General features: G+C 50.9%; 1 long non-coding RNA gene across 1 annotated transcript in view; it reads left to right on the top strand.

Moving 5' to 3' along the window:
- The first annotated feature begins 270 nt into the window (after positions 1-270).
- LOC135175102 (uncharacterized) overlaps positions 271-20733 on the top strand; it is a 29643-nt gene continuing 9180 nt past the window's right edge. Inside the window, exon 1 of the long non-coding RNA XR_010302242.1 lies at positions 271-391. This is a non-coding gene — a long non-coding RNA (uncharacterized LOC135175102). The remainder of the gene's footprint in view (positions 392-20733) is intronic.

Here is a 20733-nt window from a genome sequence, read left to right as displayed (position 1 = left end):
TCTGCAGCAGAATAACTAGAATCTGTTTTAAAAAAATAAGCTGTTAGTGTGCACACTAAAAAACCCACCCCACCACATTCAACTCAGGTGGCAAAAAGGTGTCTTCTCTATGACGAAAAACCTCTTTGAAGCTCTGCTTAATGGCAGCCACATCCCTAAAGCTGAGCTGGCAAACAATATCTGCCACTTTACCCAACAGTTTGGGGTGGAATTAATGCATGAAACTTAATTGGCTTTATATATTTACATCCAGGCTATTCAGAGGGAAACTCCAGTTTGTCTGAGGGGCTGCCCACGCTCCTCTTTGATGAGCCTCATCATGAATAAAGATGGCTTCAAACTGAGTTCTGAGGAGAACCTGGAAAGCGTTGGGGATCTTGAAAGTCTCTGGGTAAGTCAACCTAGATATCAAAGACTTGTCTCTTAAGCTGGGTATTTAATCCATAACATGTGAAAAGAGTTGATATTTGGTTTTGGTTTTTGGGGGGTTTTTGGGTTTTTTATGGTTTAGAATGGTTTAAGTTGGAAGAGACTTCAAAGCTCAGCCAGTTCTGAACCCCCTGCCATAGGCAGGGACACCTTGCACTAGAATAGGTTGCTAAAGGTCTCATCCAGCCTGGCTCTGAACAACTACAGGGAGGCTGTGGATCACCAACCTGGCCCTGAACCTGGCCCTGAACACCTCCAGGGAGGTTGTGGAGCACAGAAGGTGATCAAAGATCACTGTCTGTGCTTCTGCGCTCCACAGCCTCCCTGGGAAACCTGTGCCAGTGTCTCACCACTCTCACTGCAAACAACTTCCTCCTAACATCCAGTCTAAATTTCCTCTCTGCCAGTCTAAACCTGTTCCTCCTCATCCTCTCATTACAAGACCTTGTCAATAGTCCCTCCTCAACCCTTCATAGAATCATAGAATCACAGAATCATAGAATCAATCAGGTTGGAAGAGACCTCCAAGATCATCCAGTCCAACCTAGCACCCAGCCCTATCCAATCAACCAGACCATGGCACTAAGTGCCTCATCCAGTCTTTTCTTGAAGACCCCCAGGGAAGGCCACTCCAAGGTCTCCTGGAAGCCTTCTCTTCTCCAGGCTGCACAGCCCCAGTTCTCTCAGCCTGTGCTCATAGCAGAGCTGCTGCAGCCCTCTCAGTATCTTGGTGGCCTCCTCTGCACTGCCTCCAACACTTCCATGTCCTTCTTGTGCTGGGGGCTGCAGAACTGCACCCAGGACTGCAGGTGGGGTGTGAGGAGAGCAGAGCCAAGGGGCAGAATGCCCTCCCTTGCCCTGCTGCCCACACTGCTCTTGCTGTAGCCCAGCACAGGGTTGCTGTCTGAGCTGCACTCACCCTGCAGGCTCCTGTTGAGCTTTTCATCAACCCAGACCTCCAGGTCCTTTTCCTGAGGGCTGCTCTCAGCCATTCCCCCCCCAAGCCGGGATCTATGCTTGGGATTGCATCCACCCAGGTGCAGGAGCTTTTACTTGGCCTTGTTGAATCTCATGAGCTTGGCCTGGGCACAGCTCTGCAGCCTGTCCAGGTCCCTCTGTATGGATCCCTGCCCTCTAGCAAGTCAACTGTGCCACACAGTTTGGTGCCATCTGCAAACATCCAAACAGGTCTTGAAAGTCTCCCTAGAAGGAGACACCACAACTTCCCTGGGGAGCCAGTTTCAGTGCTCCATGGCCCTTACAGTAAAGAAGAAGTTCCTCCTCATGTTGAATCACAGGAACATGCAGGTTGGCAAAGCCCCTCAGGATTACAGGATCAAAGGATATTAGGGGTTGGAAGGGACCCAAGGAGGTCATGGAGTCCAACCCCCCCTGCCAAATCACCAAGTCTAACCTAGAACCCTGCTCTACAAGATTCACCTTAAACCATATCCCTAAGCACCACATCCAAATCAGCCTTAAACACATCCAGGCTGAGTGACTCCACCACTTCCCTGGGCAGCTCATTCCAGTCCCTGAACACTCTCTCCAGGAAAAACTTTTTCCTAATGTCCAATCTAAACCTTCCCAGCCTCAGCTTGAGGCCACATCCTGTGCTGTAGTTCATATCCACTGCCTCTGTGTTCCTTTGTGACCTGCCCTTGGTGATCCTGCTCTGACAGCAGGGTTGGACTTGACAATCCACAGAGGTCCCCTCCAACCCCCTACCATTCTATGACTCCAAGATTCTAGAAAGCTAAAGCAGCACAACTGACAGAAAAACCCTGCAGTGTGAGAAGAGGCTTTGGGGTGACCTTGATCACAACTTGCTGGGAATCAGGTGTGCAGCTGCCTTTCATAAGACAGGAATCACAGGTCTAATTTCCTGCCTATTGAGTTAAAAGCTGCCTCCTGATTTTATTGTGATGCTATCTGGGAGATGTTATTTCATTTCAGTGTATTCTCTTTTCATCCACATGCATTTTTCTACTGCAGTCACTATTTATTTTCTCTCCTAACTCATCTTCTGCATTAACATCATCTTCACCAGGAGGAACTGCAACGATAATTCAATCTGAGTTAGCTTCCAGGAAGGACCTGTGGCCTGGGTGTCTGCTGAGGCTTTGAGAAATTGATTTCTTGGCTTGCAACAGGCACTAAATTCTCCTTATAAACCACTGAGCATCTTCTTATGGGATGTGAATGGCTGCTGTCACAGCAGGTGCAGTTGGCCTGATAAACATAATCACACTCAGGGCTGGCCAGCATGGATGTTTGGATGGCAATCAACAAGTCAGGTTATTTGTTGGCTTTCTGAGCTCCAGCTGAGTGTTTTGAGAGCAGAAGTGTGAGCAGGCAGGACAAGAAGAGGGTTTGTTTTTTTTCATAGAATCAGAGAGTCATAGAATTGTTTCAACTGGAAAAGACCTCCAAGATCATCAAGTCCACATGGCCATTAAAACATGTCCCCAAGTGCCATGTCCCCAAGTGCCATTCCAGAGACAATGACTCCAGCACCTCCCTGGGTAGCCTGTTCCAATGTCTGACCACTCCTGCAGGAAAGAATTTTTAACTCATATCCAACCTAAACCTTCCCTGGCACAATTTAGAGAATCATAGAATGGTTTAAGTTGGAAGAGACCTCAAGGATCATCCAATTCCAACCTCCTGCTTTAGGCAGGGACACCTCCCACTAGAACAGGTTGCTCAAGGCCCCATTCAACCTGGTCTTGAACACCCTGATCATCTTCTGTGCTTCTGTGCTCCACAACCTCCCTGGGCAACCTGTGCCAGTGTCTCACCACCCTCACTGCAAACAACTTCTTCCTAACATCCACTTTCTATCTCCCCTCTGACACTTTAAACCCATTCCTCCTCATCCTGGCATTACCACACCTCGTCAATAGTCCCTCCCCAGTCCTCCTGTAGCCCACTTCAGATCCTGCAAGGCCACTCCAAGGTCACCTGGAAGCCTTCTCTTCTCCAGGCTGCAGAGCTCAAATTCTCTCAGCCTGTGCTCATAGCAGAGCTGCTGGAGGACTCTGAGCATCTTGGTGGCCTCCTCTGGAGTGGCTCCAACACTTCCATGTCCTTCTTGTGCTGGGGGCTGCAGAACTGCACCCAGGACTGCAGGTGGGGTGTGAGGAGAGCAGAGCCAAGGGGCAGAATGCCCTCCCTTGTCCTGCTGGCCACAGTGCTCTTGTTGCAGCCCAGAGCTACCTTTGAATCTCTCTCAACACACAAAGGGATAAACCAAACACCAGAGCTCCCTTTCAACCTCCACCACGTTGGGATTCTGTGATTCTCAACCCACAAATGGATAAACCAAACTCCAGAGCAGAACACGACTGTTTAGACTATCCCTAGTCACCACCCCTCTCCTTTTGAGAACTGGAAGCAAAACACACCCCTTGGCATCTTTTCTGTGCAGCTTCCTTGCTGGTTTTGTCTTAGACTAACCTCTTTCAGGGCTAATGAGGTAGTAAATTATGTATTTCTAGAGCTCTGGCCAAGATCTTGTTAAGTGCTGGCTGGGTGCAGCACTGCTGGCATCCTTGGGCTGTCCTGGGAGCGCTGCGGCTGTGGCTGCTGCAGACTCTTCCAAACAGGGTGCCTGAGCTCTCTGCAGGAGTCCAGTCCCTTATTCATCCCCTTCACCCACTGCAACTAGGGGATTAGGAGCTATTTTGAGGCCAGCAGCAAAAAAAACCTGGCACCAGATTTTGCAGGTACTGCTCTCCCAGGGCTTGCTTGATCCCAGCAAAAGCAGTTTCCAGCTGCCAGCAGGCTGTAGTGGGAGAGAAGAATGGTGTTGGCACCTACCTACTACAACAGCAAAATGTGGTGGCTTTGGAAAAGTGATCAGATTCTTACCAAAACTTGTCACATTTTACTACTCATCTTCCATCAACCTCCTTTAGGTTTCATAGAACTGTTTTGGTTGGAAGTGATCTCAAAGATTATCATATCCAGCCATCACTGGTGGCACAGCTGAGCAAAGTCACACTCAGGCTTTGGAGGAGGAGGCTTGTGCTTCTACATCACCTTGGAGGGGCCAACATGTCCTCAGAGAAGGTGCAGGAGGAGGCTTGTGCTTCTGCATCACCTTGGAGGGGCCAACATGTCCTCACAGAAGGTGCAGGAGGAGGCTTGTGCTTCTGCATCACCTTGGAGGGGCCAACATGTCCTCACAGAAGGTGCAGGAGGAGGCTTGTGCTTCTACATCACCTTGGAGGGGCCAATGTGTCCTCACAGAAGGTGCAGGAGGAGGCTTGTGCTTCTGCATCACCTTGGAGGGACCAACATGTCCTCACAGAAGGTGCAGGAGGAGGCTTGTGCTTCTACATCACCTTGGAGGGGCCAATGTGTCCTCACAGAAGGTGCAGGAGGAGGCTTGTGCTTCTACATCACCTTGGAGGGGCCAATGTGTCCTCACAGAAGGTGCAGGAGGAGGCTTGTGCTTCTACATCACCTTGGAGGGACCAACATGTCATCACAGAAATATCTTCTGGGGGAAAACCAACAGGAAAGCTGGGGAGGGACTTTTTAGGGTGTCAGTGATAGGATTGGGGGAATGGAACCAAGCTAGAAATGGGTAGGTTGAGACTGGATGTTAGGAAGAAGTTCTTCAGCATGAGGGTGGTGAGAGCCCCATCCCTAGAGGTGTTTAAGGCCAGGCTGGATGAGCTTCTAGACAGCCTGATCTCATGTGAGGTTTCCCTGCCTATGGTGGGGGGTTGGATCTGAGTGATTTTTCTGGTCCCTTCCAGCCCTGACTGATTCTATGATTGTATGATTCAACCAGCAGCAGAACAAGGGGACACAGTCTCAAGTTGTGCCAGGGGAGGTCTAGGCTGGATGTTGTTAGGAAGTTGTTGTCAGAGAGAGTGATTGGCATTGGAATGGGCTGCCCAGGGAGGTGGTGGAGTTGCTGTGCCTGGAGGTGTTGAAGCAAAGCCTGGCTGGGGCAGTTAGTGCCATGGTCTGGTTGATTGGCTAGGGCTGGGTGCTAGGTTGGTCTGGATGAGCTTGGAGGTCTCTTCCAACCTGGTTGATTCTATTATTCTATGATTATTTGTTGTGTGTTTTTATTCAGCTGTTGCTTTCTTGGAGCCCACCCAAATCTCAGAAGTGGTGTAAACAGCTGCTGATGTGCAGCTGACACTGAGTGTATTGTGCTTCCAAACCCTGTTCAGCTGCTTATCCCAATTTCCTGGGCTCAAACTGGTCTCCTCAGCCTGGAGAATTTCAGCAGCCCTGCAGATGCCAACAGTGATGGATGTTGGCCTGATCAAGCTGCTGCTCTCTAAGAGCCATTGGAATGGGCTGCCCAGGGAGGTGGTGGAGTCGCCATCCCTGCAGGTGTTGAAGCCAAGCCTGGCTGGGCCACTTAGTGCCATGGTCTGGTTGATTGTCTAGGGCTGGGTGCTAGGTTGGGCTGGATGAGCTTGGAGGTCTCTTCCAACCTGCTTGATTCTATGATTCTGTGAAAGTCTGGCTTCTGCATCAGGTCTATTGAGGCTGGGATTGATGCCTGAAGGATTTGTAAAGGAAATGGGATCTGCATAACTTGCACTGCTGTGTGAAGAGGAAAAGCTGAGAGTCCTGGGGTGGGAGGTCTTTGAACTGGAAAGGAGCAGCTTGAGAGGGGATCTGATCAATGCTCAGCAAGAGCTGAGTGGTGGGGTGAGAGAACTGGGCCAAACTCTTGTCAGTGGTGCCCACTAATAAGACAAGGGGCAGTGGGCACTACCTGGAGGAACCAGGAGGTTCCATCTGAAGATGAGGAAAACATTTGCTGTGAGGGTGCTGGAGCCCTGGAGCAGGCTGCCCAGAGAGGCTGTGGAATCTCCTCTGGAAAGATCTGAAGCCCACCTGGACATTGTGATCCTGGGCTGTGGCGGAGGGGGATTCTGCCGCCTACGCCGATTGTGGTGGAGGGGAGAAGTCAATTGGTGCGAGAGGATGTTCTATAAACATAGATATTTATTAACTTCAATATTCTGAACTCTCAGCACCCCCAGCCACTGTAATTTAATATTAAAAGGATTTTGCATGGTTATGGAAGACATTCTAGGACTAATATCAACAGCAACTTGTTAATAACTAGCAAACAGTTCAAACTATAAACAGAGAGAGGAGCTTCCCCGCGGCAAATACCACTTGGGGTCGATTTTCTGTTTGCCCAGCAGGTGAGCTGAAAGATCTTTCTGCTCTATAGATACTTAGATACTTAGAATCAACCAGGTTGGAAGAGACCTCCAAGATCATCCAGTCCAACCTATCCCCCAGCCCTATCCAATCAATCAGACCATGGCACTAAGTGCCTCATCCAGGCTTTGCTTGAAGACCCCCAGGGACGGTGCCTCCACCACCTCCCTGTGCAGCCCATTCCAATGCCAATCACTCTCTCTGGGAAGAACTTCCTCCTAACATCCAGCCTATACTTCCCCCGGAACAACTTGAGGCTGTGTTCCCTTCTTCTATTGCTGGTTGTAATAGGAGGCAAAAGAAATTATAGAGGCATTAAAGCATTCACTTACAATTCTGATTAATCAGTGATGGCCCGCCGGGGCTATGTCACAGCCTACTACCAGTGTCTAAGCTTCAGGGGAGTCTTTGCCTGTGGACTTTGAGGCTGGAATCCTCCCAGCTTGAGGGCAAATAGTCTCTGACCTTGTGCTGCTGATTTCTTCTGGATGCTCTCTCCAGGGTTTCTTAGGCAGGATCTCAGGTGCAGAGGCAGGATGCTGCGCTGTCTCAGCACAATGGAACGCTGGCTACTCAGGCCGATCGTGTGCAGGCACTCTGCTCCTGGTTAACCTGTGGCAGTGGTGCTCACCAGGCAATCATAAGGCAGCAGGTGTGCAGTAGGATGCATGGCTGCATGGAGTCTGAGCTCTGTAGGTAAAGGCAATAGAGGATCTGGTCCTGTTAACTCACCGCAGTGGTGTGCAGGTGTGCATGGCTGGCTGGGAGACTGAGCTCTGTAGAGAAGAGCAGGCAATAGAGGATCTGGTCCTGGTAACTCACTGCAGTGGTGTGCAGATGTGCACAGCTGGCTGGGAGACTGAGCTCTGTAGAGAAGAGCAGGCAATAGAGGATCTAGTCCTGGTAACTCACTGCAGTGGTGTGCAGATGTGCACGGCTGGCTCGGAGACTGAGCTCTGTAGAGAAGAGCAGGCAATAGAGGATCTAGTCCTGGTAACTCACCGCAGTGGTGTGCAGGTGTGCACAGCTGGCTGGGAGACTGAGCTCTGTAGAGAAGAGCAGGCAATAGAGGATCTAATCCTGGTACCTCACTGCAGTGGTGTGCAGGTGTGCACGGCTGGCTGGGAGACTGAGCTCTGTAGCGAATAGCAGGCAATAGAGGATCTAATCCTGGTAACTCACTGCAGTGGTGTGCAGGTGTGCACAGCTGGCTGGGAGACTATGGGAGATTGTGTCTGTGTAATAACAGCAAAGCAAACAGGCATGCAGGCATAAGCAAGAGCTGGTGAGTCTAAAGCCTAACAATGAGCCTGGACGTGAGTGAGCGTGAGCAGGGGAGTCTGAGCACGTTGCTTACCTGTGTGCCCCTATTTATCAAATGTGGGCCGAGACTAATGGCCCCTTGGCCACTAGAATGACCAGTCAGGTTGGCAGTCAGCCAAACAATACCAGAATAGGCAAAAGCCACAGGCCTGGACCTTCCAAATGTGGGACTCACACAGGCCTTACACTAGGCAGGCGGCAGCTGGGCGTGCGGGGGCTTACACAACATGTGTACAAACAGGGGTCCTGGGCAGACCAGACTATATGGCACCAGGCCTATTGTACCCCTTTTATCCATTTAATGTGAGGCAGAAAAACATGTCCAGGCAGGGCAAGGCATAAATAAGCCTATTTTGGGGCCTCCAGGCCCTCCACGACATGGGCAAGCTGCTGTGGGTGGCCCTGCTTTAGTAGGGGCGTTGGACTGGATGATCTCCAGAGGTCCCTTCTAACCATTCAGTGATTCTGTATTCTTTTCTAGTGACTTTTTTCTCCCAGTTCTGGAGCCCCTGGGACAAGAGGGATATGGAGGTGCTGGAAGGTGTCCAGAGAAGGGCCACAAGGATGAGCAGAGGGCTGGAGCTGCTCTGCTGTGAGGAGACACTGAGGGAGTTGGGGCTGCTCAGTCTGGAGAGGGAAAGACCTTCTTGTGGCCTTCCAGGATCTTAAGGGGGCTACAGTAAAGCTGGGGAGAGACTTTTTAGGCTGTCAGGGAGAAATAGTACTGGGGGGAATGGAACCAAGCTAGAAATGGGTAGATTCAGCCTGGATGTTAGGAAGAAGTTCTTCATGAGGGTGGTGAGAGCCTGGAAGGGGTTGCCCAGGGAGGTGTAGGAAGCCTCATCCCTGGAGGGTTTAAGGCCAGGCTGGATGAGGCTGTGGCCAGCCTGATCTAGTGTGAGGTGTCCCTCACATTCTGTGCTTCTGTGCTCCACAACTTCCCTGGAGGTGTTCAAGTCCAAGTTGGATGAGTCCTTGAGTGACCTGTTCCAGTGGGAGATGTCCCTGCCTATGGCACAGGGGGATTGAAGGTGGCTGAGCTCTGAGGTCCCTTCCAACCTAAACCATTCTATGATTCCCTAAGATTTCTTTTTTGAGCTGCCTTTTTTTTTTCCTGGCAAACCTGGGCCCCTGCATTTAATCTCCCTGGCATCCCAGGTAAGATAAGACTAATTTCCAACCCTCCCTCATAATTAGAAGTCATCCAGGTTCAATCTTCCTTAATGAACATAATCTATTGCCTTGTGTCTTTTGACACAGAAAAAAAACCCCATGCAGTAAAAAGCTTTTGTGTTCATAGTTGTGCTTTCTGTTGCTTGTTCTCCTGATGCTTTCCAGCAGCCAGAGGTGTGAACACTGCCTGAAAAAGTGAAAAGCTTCAGCTCTTTATTTATTGCCTACTCTTAACAGCTCAAAAGTATGGAAAACCTTTCAATGAATGTCTGTTCCTCTGTGGGTTTGTCAGAATCCCAGCATGGTGGGGCATGGAAGGGACCTCTGAAGAGAATCATACAATCATAGAATGAAGCAGATTGGAAGAGATCTCCAAGCTCAGCCAGCCCAACCCAGAGTGCTAACCCAGCCCTAGCCAATCAACCAGACCATGGCACTAAGTGCCTCATCCAGTCTTTGCCTGAACACCTCCAGGGATGGGGACTCCACCACCTCCCTGGGCAGCCCATTCCAATGCCAATCACTCTCTCTGACAACAACTTCCTCCTAACATCCAGCCTAGACCTCCCCTGGCACAACTTGAGACTGTGTCCCCTTGTTCTGTCGCTAGTTGCTGGTAGAAGAGACCAACCCCACCTGGCTACAACCTCCTGAAAGGTAGTTGTAGTGAGGAGCCAAAATGTAATGATGTTGTAGTGAGAAGCCAAAACCAGAAGCCAGTGTTTGAGATACAACTACACCAATGCTGAGTGCAGGGCAACAGTCATTGAATCATAGAATCAGTCAGGGTTGGAAGGGACCACAAGGAGCAGCCAGTTCCAACCTCTGTGCCATGGGTAGGGACACCCTAACCTAGAGCAGGCTGCACACAGCCTCACCCAGCCTGGCCTGAAACACCTCCAGCCATGGGCCCTCAACCACCTCCCTGGGCAACCCATTCCAGCCTCTCACCACTCTCATGCTCAACAACTTCCTCCTCACAGCCACTCTGAATCTCCTCACCTCCAGCTTTGCTCCATTCCCCTTCCATTCCATCACTTCCCACCTAGATACTTTTTAAGGTCTTTTCCAACCCAAAGCATTCAATGATTCTTGTGCATTCTCCAGCTTCCATTATAGAAATCTTTTGCCAGTGGTTCAACTACCTTTGTGGATCTTCCTCCAGTCTTCCAATATTGTGATGCTTAACTAGTTAAGGACAGTGTTTAGATTGGGGCTTCTCAGTAGATCAAATCAAAGCCATGTCAAGCTGTGGGAGCTGGGGGTGCTGGTGGACGAGAAGCTCAACAGGAGCCAGCAGTGTGCACTTGCAGCCCAGAAAGCCAAACAGAGCCTGGGCTGCAGCAGGTGCAGTGTGGCCAACAGGTGGAGGGAAGTGATTCTCCCTCTCTACTGTGCTCTCCTCAGACCCCACCTGTAGCACTGCATCCAGTTCTGGAGCCCCCATTACAAGAGGGATGAGGAGATGCTGGAGTGTGTCCAGAGAAGGGCCAGGAGGATGCTCAGAGGGCTGCAGCAACTCTGCTGTGAGCACAGACTGAAAGAGTTGGGGCTGTGGAGTCTGCAGAAGAGGAGGCTCCCAGGTGACCTTCCTGTGTCCTTCCAGGATCTGAAGGGGGCCTCCAAAAAAGCTGGGGAGGGACTTTTGAGGCTGTGAGGGAGTGACAGGACTGGATGGAATGGAGCAAAGCTGGAGGTGAGGAGATTCAGAGTGGCTGTGAGGAGGAAGTTGTTGAGCATGAGAGTGGTGAGAGGCTGGAATGGGTTTCCCAGGGAGGTGGTTGAGGCCCCATGGCTGGAGGTGTTTGAGGCCAGGCTGGCAGAGGCTGTGTGCAGCCTGCTCTAGGGTAGGGTGTCCCTGCCCATGGCAGGGGTTTGGAACTGTCTGCTCCTTGTGGTCCCTTCCAACCCTGACTGATTCTATGATTCTATGATTCTATGATCAAGCTACATTTTTGCCTGCCTGGCAAACCCTGGGCAGATCTTCCTGTGTGTTTATCAAGTGCAACCAACCAGGTTTTGTAAAGGACCTGAAACTTGTGTCCCTTGAGCTTCTCCATTAACCTTCTCACCAGCAATAAACATCTCTATGTGGTAGAGCTGGTCAGGTGTAAACTAACAGTAGAAATGGAAGCAGTTTGGGCAGGGTAGCTCCACAGAGACTTGTGCAGTACAGCAGAAGGCATTAAAATGCTGCTTTCTGCCAGATGAAGATATGTGTTGTTAGATATGGCCTCTGCCTTCTGCAAGCATCATTACATGGTGTTCTCTAAGTGGATTATGGCTTCTGGGGAGCACGAAACTGTGGATCCAAGGATATTAAAGCAGAGCAAGTGAAGACAGGGAGGCAGAAAGAATTGTTCTGGATCAGGAAGAAAGGTATCTGCAGATGAACCTCTCATTAAAGTGAACCAATCTGTGCAACCCAGTTGGTGCTTAGAGCTTTCTCTGGCCTGGCCAAACTTGCAGCTCTCATAAAACTGGAGATGAGCAATTTGGTTTATTGGTGATTCAGATAGCAGCAGAACAAGGCTCTGTTTGCCAGTCCACAAACTTCCCAGACATTAGCCTGGTCCCAGCAATCACCAGTCTGCTGTATTATAATTTCTGCTGGAGAGCCACTCTGTGAAAAAGCAGCAGCTGTTCACTGAAAATAAACATGTTCTCTCAGCCTGGAGAAGAGAAAGCTCCAGGGAGAACTCCTGGTGGCCTTTTTGGTACTTAAAGGGGCCAATAAGAACAATGGAGACAGAGTTTTGAGCAGGGTCTGTTGTGACAAGTCAAGGGGCGGTGGTGGCATCCACCAACAACTCAACAGCTTCCTCCTCACATCCAGTCTGAATCTCCCCACCTCCACCAAAAACTGAAGGCAGTACTCAAGATGAGGTCTCCTCAGGGCGGAGTTGATGGGGGAGGAGAACCTCTCTTTATCTGCTGGACACACTCTTCTTAATGCTTCCCAGCGTCCCCTTGGCACTCTTGGCCTCAAGGGCACATTGCTGTGCCATGGACAGCTGACATCTTCAGAGGGAATGGGCTGCCCAGGGAGGTGGTGGAGTCCCCATCCCTGGAGGTGCTGAAGAGGAGGCTTCATGAGGCACTTGATGAGAAGGGTTAGGTGATAGGTTGGACTCGATGATCTCAGGCATCCTTTCCAACCTGATTAATTATGTGATTTAAACTAAGAGTGAGATTCAAACTGAATAGAAGGAAGGAATTTTTCTACAGTGAGGGTGGTGAGACCTGTCCCAGGCTGCCCAAAGAAGTGGTAGATGCCCCAGCCCTGGAACTATTCCAGGTGAAGTTGTGTGGGGGCTGTGCCAGCTCCTCTATTTCATAGAATCATAGAATGAAGCAGGTCGGAAGAGACCTCCAAGCTCAGCCAGCCCTACCTAGCACCCAGCCCTAGCCAATCAACCAGACCATGGCACTCAGTGACCCATCCAGCCTTTGCTTCAACACCTCCAGGAATGGCAACTCCACCACCTCCCTGGGCAGCCCATTCACTCTGAAGATGTCAAGCTGTCCATGGCACAGCAATGAGCCCTTGTGGCCAAGAGGGCCAAGGGGACACTGGGGTGCATTAAGAAGAGTGTGTCCAGCAGATCAAGGGAGGTTCTCCTCCCTCTCCACTCTGCCCTGCTGAGACCTCATCTTGAATACTGCCTTCAGTTTTGGGCTCCCCAGTTGAAGAGGGGCAGGGATCTGCTGGAGAGAGAGCAAGGGAGGGCTGCGAGGATGATGAGGGGACTGGAGCACTGCCTGATGAGGAGAGGCTGAGGGACCTGGGGCTGTTTAGTCTGGAGAAGAGAAGACTGAGAGGGGATTTAATCAATGTTTAGAAATACTTGAGGGCTGGGGGTCAGGAGGAGGGGGCAGGCTCTGCTCACTGCTCCCTGGGATAGGACAATGAGCAATGGATGGAAGCAGCAGCACAGGAGGTTGCAGCTCAACACAAGGGGGAACTTGTTGACTGTAAGGGTCCCAGAGCACTGGCACAGGCTGCCCAGAGAGGTTGTGCAGTCTCCTTCTCTGCAGCCTTTGCAGGCCTGTCTGGATGTGTTGCTGTGTGCCCTGTGCTAGATAGTATGGTCCTGCTCTGGCAGGAGGCTTGGAGTCCATGATCTCCTTGGGTCCTTTCCAACCGCAGACGTCCTGTGATCCTATGATCCTATCATGTCTCTGCTTACTGCATGGGCAGGGTTGGACTAGATGAACATAACCAGTCAACGTGGCACCAAGTATTACTTCCAGGGGTAGATGCCTTTAGCAGTGGAATCCAGGAGATGCCATCTGAAGATAAAGGAAAACATTTTGGACATTAGGATGAAGTTTTTTCACAGAGAGAGTGTTCAGGGTCTGGAATGAGCTGCCCAGGGAAGTGGTGGAGTCACCCTGCCTGGATGTATTTAAGGCTGGTTTGGATGTGGTGCTTAGGGCTGTGGTTTCAGGTGAATCTTGTAGAGCAGGGTTATAGGTTGGACTTGGTGACCTGGCAGGGGGGTTGGACTCAATGATCTCCTTGGGTCCCTTCCAACCCCTAATATCCTGTGAACCTGTGATCCTGAGGGGCTTTACCAACTTGCATGTTTCTGTGATTCCCTGATCTTTACTGTGAGCCCTGCAGCAGGCTGCCCAAAGAAATTGTGGGATCTCCTTCTCTGGAGAGATTCCAGAGCCACCTGGACATTGTGATCCTGGGCAGGCTGTTGTGGGTGCCCCTGCTTTAGCAGGAGACTTGGACCGGATCATCTCCACAGTTCCCTTCCAACCCCTACCATGCTCTGCCATCCTGTTCTGCTCTGCAATCATGATTCCAGAGGATATGAGCACACCATTAAACAGAATATCTGGTCCAGGAAATCTCTTCCACATCCCTCCTGATTACAGGTTGTGATGGTGCCTGGTGATTTTGAGTAGGAATACCACTTTGTGGCGCGTCGGTGACTGGTTGCTCACATTCCCTGCTATAATGGAGAGGCATGTGTGAGAGACTTAACTGTTTCCTCTCATATTGTTCACCAAAAAAAAAGAGGAAGATTTGATTATTGTGAGGTAGCCAAGGGTCTCAGGCAGAAAATGTGAGCTGCTGTTTCCCAAAGTAAGTGCTGCCAGCCACGCATCCACATGCATTTACCTGCAGGGAGCTGCTTATTCACTTCACATGTTTGTTGTTTTCACAGTACCCCAGGGGTTTTTGACCAAGGGTTAGCACATCCAATTTACCACTTTCTCAATGTGCTTTACAATGCACAGGGAAAACAAACAAACCAACCAACAACAATAACAAGAATAGAGCAGGGGGGGTTGGGGGGAGCTAATTAAATGTGCTTTGTTCTTGTTGCTCTTGCACATGGGTTTCATAGAATCATAGAATCAACCAGACTGGAAGAGACCTCCAAGCTCATCCAGAACAACTTAGCACCCAGCCCTGTCCAGTCTACCAGACCATGGCACTAAGTGCCCCAGCCAGGCTTGGCTTCAACACCTCCAGGGATGACTCCAGCACCTCCCTGGGCAGCCCATTCCAATGCCAGTCTCCCTCTCTGACAACAACTTCCTCCTAACATCCAGCCTATACCTCCCCCACCACAACTTGAGACTGTCCCCCCTTGTTCTGTTGCTGGTTGCCTGGCAGAAGAGCCCAACCCCACCTGGCTACAGCCTCCCTTTAAGTAGTAGTAACCAGCAATGAGGTCACTCCAAAGCCTCCTCTTCTGCAGGCTGCACACCCCCAGCTCCCTCAGCCTCTCCTCACAGGGCTGTGCTCCAGGCCCCTCCCCAGCCTTGCTGCCCTTCTCTCAACACCTTCCAGCACCTCAACATCTCTCTTGAATGGAGGAGCCCAGAACTGGACACAGCACTCAAGGTGTGGCCTGAGCAGTGCTGAGCACAGAGGCTGAAGGACTTCCCCTTGTCCTGCTGGTCACACTGCTCCTGAGCCAGGCCAGGATGCCATTGGCTTTCTTGGCCAAATGGTTTGTTTTGGAAGAAACCTTTGAAGGACATCTAGTCCAACACTCCTTCATCCAGACCATCAGCTAGTGTAGGTTGCCCAGAGCACGGAGCAACCTGTCTTGGGATGGTTCCAGGGATGGAGCATTTACCACCTCTCTGGGAAACTCTGGGAAAAACTCACTGTAAAAAATGTTATCCTTCTATCCAGTCTGATCTCCCTACTTTTAGTTTCTATTTAATTCACTGCAGACTTTTTCTGGCCTCCTCTTTGTGGAGACATTTAGAATTTCTTTAGTATTGCTATGGATGTCTGGTTGCTAAGGCAGACATCCATAGCATCCTCTTGTGATTTCAGCCAGCCTGTGTGAGTCAAAGCCAACTCATTTCTTTGTTCGCGTCGCTGAAGCTGTGGAGGAAAAGCCACTGACTTCATCCCATCCTAGAATCATAGAATCAAGCAGCTTGGAAGAGACCTCCAAGCTCATCCAGTGAGTGCCAGGAGGCTGGAGCCAGGCTCTGCTGGGTGATGCCCAGGGACAGCACAAGGGGCAATGGGTGGAAGCTGAGGCAGAGGAGGTTTCATTTAAACCTGAGGAGGATTTTTTTTCCCTGTGAGGGTGACAGAGCACTGGAAGAGGCTGCCCAGGAGGTTGTGGAGTCTCCCTCTCTGCAAGTATTCCAAACCTGCCTGGATGTCTTCCTGTGTGGTCTGGTCTAGGAGATCCTGCTCTGGCAGGAGTGTTGGACTGGATGAGCTTTGGAGGTGCCTTCCAGCCCCTGACATTCTGTGATTCTGTGAGTCTGTGATTCTGCTTCATAGGAGAAGAATGTCTGAAGTTTTGGAGTAATTCAGGTAACTTTCTGCTTTGCTGTCAACAACTACCTAAAGGGAGGCTGTAGTCAGGTGAGATTGGTCTATTCTCCCAGGCAATCAGCAACAGAACAATACAGTCTCAAGTTGTGCCAGGGCAGGTCTAGGCTGGATGTTAGGAGGAAGTTGTTGTCAGAGTGATTGGCATTGGAATGGGCTGCCCAGGGAGGTGGTGGAGTTGCTGCCCCTGGAGGTCTTCAAGAAAAGCCTGGATGAGGCACTTAGTGCCATGGTCTGGTTGACTGGACAGGGCTGGGTGATAGGTTGTGCTGGCTGAGCTTGAAGGTCTCTTCCAACCTGGTTGATTCTATGATTCATTTCAGCATTCTGAAGCAGTTTGAGCTCTTTATTTGCCTGGGCCTTGTCATTTGGCATTTAGCAAAGCAGCTAAGATGCAGTGCTGAGGGACATGGTGCCCCTGGTAGCACTTGGTGCATGATCAATCTTTGCGTGCCAAAGTGACAGGTCTTTATTTGAGGTTGGCTCTGCAGTCTCTCCCGATGAAGTAGTCACAACTCCTCTGATGTAGTCATTGTGATGCTGTGAGATCATTTCTACAAGTGCAAGGAAGCAATGCTTCAAGTTAAAAAACACCAACCCAGCCTGGTTCCCTCGTGTTCAGACTGCAGGAAGGGTGATCTGCTATTTAATTTATTGAGTACTCAAGGGCACCGGGCAGGATAGATGTTCCAGTCCCAGCCCATCTCAAATAACAAGCCAGCAGAAGTCTCTGCTACTGATATGAAGTGTCAGGAAAGAAGAAAAGCTTGCAGGAAAAAAGGGAGTAATTTAGGCAACATGCCAGAGTTTAACCCTAGAGGGAATCTTCATTTGATTTTTAATCAACCACTCCTGCCGTAAGCCTCCTCTGAAATCCTTCCTGTACTCTGATGACTGCTCTGGACAGGAGGACAAGGCTGCTGTCATAGACAACCTCTGCCTACACCTTGGGGGTGAAAGCAAGATACATGATTCTCCCCCTCTACTCTGCTCTGCTGAGACCCCAGCTGGAGCACTGCATCCAGTTCTGGAGCCACTATGACAAGAGGGATGTGGAGATGCTGGAGTGTGTCCAGAGAAGGGCCAGGAGGATGCTCAGAGGGCTGCAGTAGCTCTGCTGTGAGCACAGACTGAAAGAGTTGGGGCTGTGCAGGCTGCAGAAGAGGAGGCTCCCAGGGGACCTTCTTCTGACCTTCCAGGATCTGAAGGGGGCATCCAAAAAAGCTGGGGAGGGACTTTTGAGGCTGTGAGGGAGTGACAGGACTGGGGGGAATGGAGCAAAGCTGGAGGTGGGGAGATTCAGAGTGGCTGTGAGGAGGAAGTTGTTGAGCATGAGAGTGGTGAGAGGCTGGAATGGGTTTCCCAGGGAGGTGGTTGAGGCCCCATGGCTGGAGGTGTTTAAGGCCAGGCTGGCTGAGGCTGTGTGCAGCCTGCTCTAGGGTAGGGTGTCCCTGCCCACAGCAGGGAGGTTGGAACTGGCTGCTCCTTGTGGTCCCTTCCAACCCTGACTGATTCTGTGATTCCTCATTAACATAGAGGTCAAGTGTCCTGATTTGAGCTGGAGCAGAACTGGTTCTGGTCAGTGTTGTGAGTTCCCAGCTCAGGCTCTGCTCAGTGAGGCATTGTCTGAAGCTCAGGGCAGGTTTGCAAAGCCAGGAGCTGCTTCTAGCAGGAAGAAGCTGATGGGGAGAGCTCCTGCCAAGGACTGGGCTGCACAAAGGCTCTGCCTGAGACATGCTCCTCTGCAGAACAGAGCCACTGATGCAGCTTGTGACACACCTTGGGGCACAAGAAGGCAGAGGTGGCAGCTGTGGGGAGGAGTGGGTAGGACAGGTGACCCTGCAAGGGATTTCATCCTATGGATGGCATCTTTGGGAGCAACCTGAAGGATCCCCAGGGTCAAGCCTCTTCTTCCCTTGGCCACTGTCCAAGAAACAGTCTGTCCATTTGGTCCTGATCTGTGTGTTCCTGAATCCCATTCCAGAATCCACCATTTCTCCACTAGGCACTTTTTAGCTTTCTTCTCTGTTATCTTTCTTGCTGACAGAGGCAAAAAGATGATAGTCTGGTCTGATGGAAGGTGTCCCTACCTATGGCAGCAGGGTTGGCACTAGGTCTCTTTCAATGTGAACCATCATTCAGAGAATCATAGAGTCAGTCAGGGTTGGAAGGGACCACAAGGAGCAACCAGTTCCAACCCCCCTGCCGTGGGCAGGGACACCCTACCCTAGAGCAGGCTGCACACAGCCTCAGCCAGCCTGGCCTTAAACACCTCCAGCCATGGGGCCTCAACCACCTCCCTGGGCAACCCATTCCAGCCTCTCACCACTCTCATGCTGAAGAACTTCCTCCTCACGTCCAGTCTGAATCTCCTCACCTCCAGCTTTGCTCCATTCCCCCCAGTCCTGTCACTCCCTGACAGCCTCAAAAGTCCTTGCCCAGCTATTTTGGAGGCTCCCTTCAGACCCTGGAAGGCCACCAGAAGGCCACCTGGGAGCCTCCAAGGTGATGCTAATCTGTGAACAAGTTATTTGGGCCACAGATACATGCAACTATAGTTGGTTCTGTGCTTAATACAAAGCTTCAAATGCAACTTTAAAACTCTCTCTTGGTGAGCTCAAAACAGGCTCTGAGAAACAAGTGCAGGAATTTTATTTTCTAAGACCAAAAAAAACAAACCTCCAACCCACCTAAAACTCCCAAATAAATGCATTGTTATTTAATGATATCACTGGGATTCAGCAGCTGACCCACTTTTGTGGTCTTTAAGATGATGGCTGCCTGAAGAGTTGAGAAGGAAACATACTGGTGGCGACCACCCTCTTGTTTGCACCTCTTCAGTTCACTTCTGCACCTAAGAGTACTGTAGTCCTAAAAAAAAGAGACTTCTGAAGCTTGCTTGTTCTCCTACGACCAGTGTGGAAGCACACAGGGTGGGACAGATCTAACTGAGCTCTCCAGGGGCTCGTTTAGGATGTGTCAGACAATTCTGATCACAGCTGGAGTTTGCATTGAGGAAGAGAATCCCACATGGGCACAGAAATGTGCTGTCCTGGTTCTCCCTCAAAGAGAAGCCAGGCCAGGTCTGCTGTGTTCTTCACTCTTTACTCCTCCAGCCCTTCCCTCCCCTGTACTGCTGATTTCCTTTTCATCCTCTCACTGCTTGTATCAGATGTTTCATAGAATCATAGAAACAGCCAGGTTGGAAGAGACCTCCAAGATCATCCAGTCCAACCTAGCACCCAGCCCTGGTTGATCAACCAGACCATGGCACTAAGTGCCTCATCCAGGCTTTTCTTGAAGACCTCCAAAGACAGTGACTCCACCACCTCCCTGGGCAGCCCATTCCAATGCCAATCACTCTCTCTGACAACAACTTCCTAACAACATCCAGCCTAGACATCCCCTGGCACAATTGAGACTCTGTCTCCTTGTTCTGTTGCTGGTTGCCTGGCAGAAGAGCCTAACCCCGCCGGGCTACAGCCTCCCTTCAGGTGGTTGTAGACAGCAATGAGCTGAGCCTCCTCTTGTGCAGGCTGCACACCCCCAGCTCCCTCAGCCTCGCCTCATAGGGTTTGTGTTCCAGGCCCCTCCCCAGCCTTGCTGCCCTTCTCTGGACACCTTCCAACACCTCAACATCTCTCTTGGATTGAGGAGCCCAGAACTGGACACAGCACTGAAGGTGTAGCCTGACCAGTGCTGAGTACAGAGGCAGAACTTCCCCTTGTCCTGCTGGCCACACTGCTCCTCATCTTTCTGATTCAGGCCAGGAAGCCATTGGCTCTCTTGGCCACCTGGGCACACTGCTGGCTCATCTTCAGCTGCTCTCTACCAGCACCCCCAGGGGCTTCTCTGCCTGGCTGCCCTCAGCCACTCTGTCCCCAGCCTGTAGTGCTGCTTGAGGTTGTTGTGGCCAAAGTGCAGAACCCTGCACTTGGCCTTGTTCAATCTCATCCCATTGGCCTCTGCCCACCCATGCAGCCTGGCAAGGTCCCTCTGCAGGGCTCTCCTACCTTCCAACAGCTGCACACCTGCTCCTAGTTTGGTGTCATCTGCAAACTTACTGATGTTTGGTCTCTTTGGGATGTCAGTGGCTTAAGAAATTATGATACCCATGATGAATGATTAACAGAAAAGTCATCTGCTCTGCAAAGTCCAGTGGCAGGATGATGGTTTTAAGCACCAGCAGGCAACATTGGGGCAGGCACTGATCAGTTACAGAATCCATGAGTAGTAGATCCTGGAAGGGACCTCTAGTCCAACACCACTGCTAAAGCATGGGCACCCACAGCAGCTTGCCCAGGATTGTGTCTAAGCAGGGCTTGGGATGTCTCTAGAGGAGGAGACTCCACAGCCTCTCTGGGCAGCCTGCTCTGGGGTTCCATCACCTTCACACCAAAAATGTTTCTCTTAATCTTGAGATAGAATCTCCTGGGTTGCAGTTTGTGCCTCTTGCCTCTTGCCTCTTGTCTGGTCACCAAGCACCACTGAGAAGAAGCTGGCCACATCTTCTTGTCCTTCACCCCCTCACCTGTCATCAACATCAATCAGATCTCCTATCAGGCTGATCTTTTCCAGGCTAATCTTTTCCAGTACTTGAGCACTGCCTTCAGTTTTGGGCTCCTCAGTTGAAGAGGAACAGAGAGCTGCCAGAGAGGGTCCAGTGGAGGGCTGTGAGGATGATGAGGGGATTGGAGCACTGCCTGATGAGGAGAGGCTGAGGGACCTGGGGCTGTTTAGTCTGGAGAAGAGAAGACTGAGAGGGGATT

The sequence above is a fragment of the Pogoniulus pusillus genome, chromosome 1 (assembly GCF_015220805.1).
Source record: "Pogoniulus pusillus isolate bPogPus1 chromosome 1, bPogPus1.pri, whole genome shotgun sequence".
Classification (NCBI taxonomy): domain Eukaryota; kingdom Metazoa; phylum Chordata; class Aves; order Piciformes; family Lybiidae; genus Pogoniulus; species Pogoniulus pusillus.
This window is presented reverse-complemented; position numbering and strand designations above follow the sequence as displayed.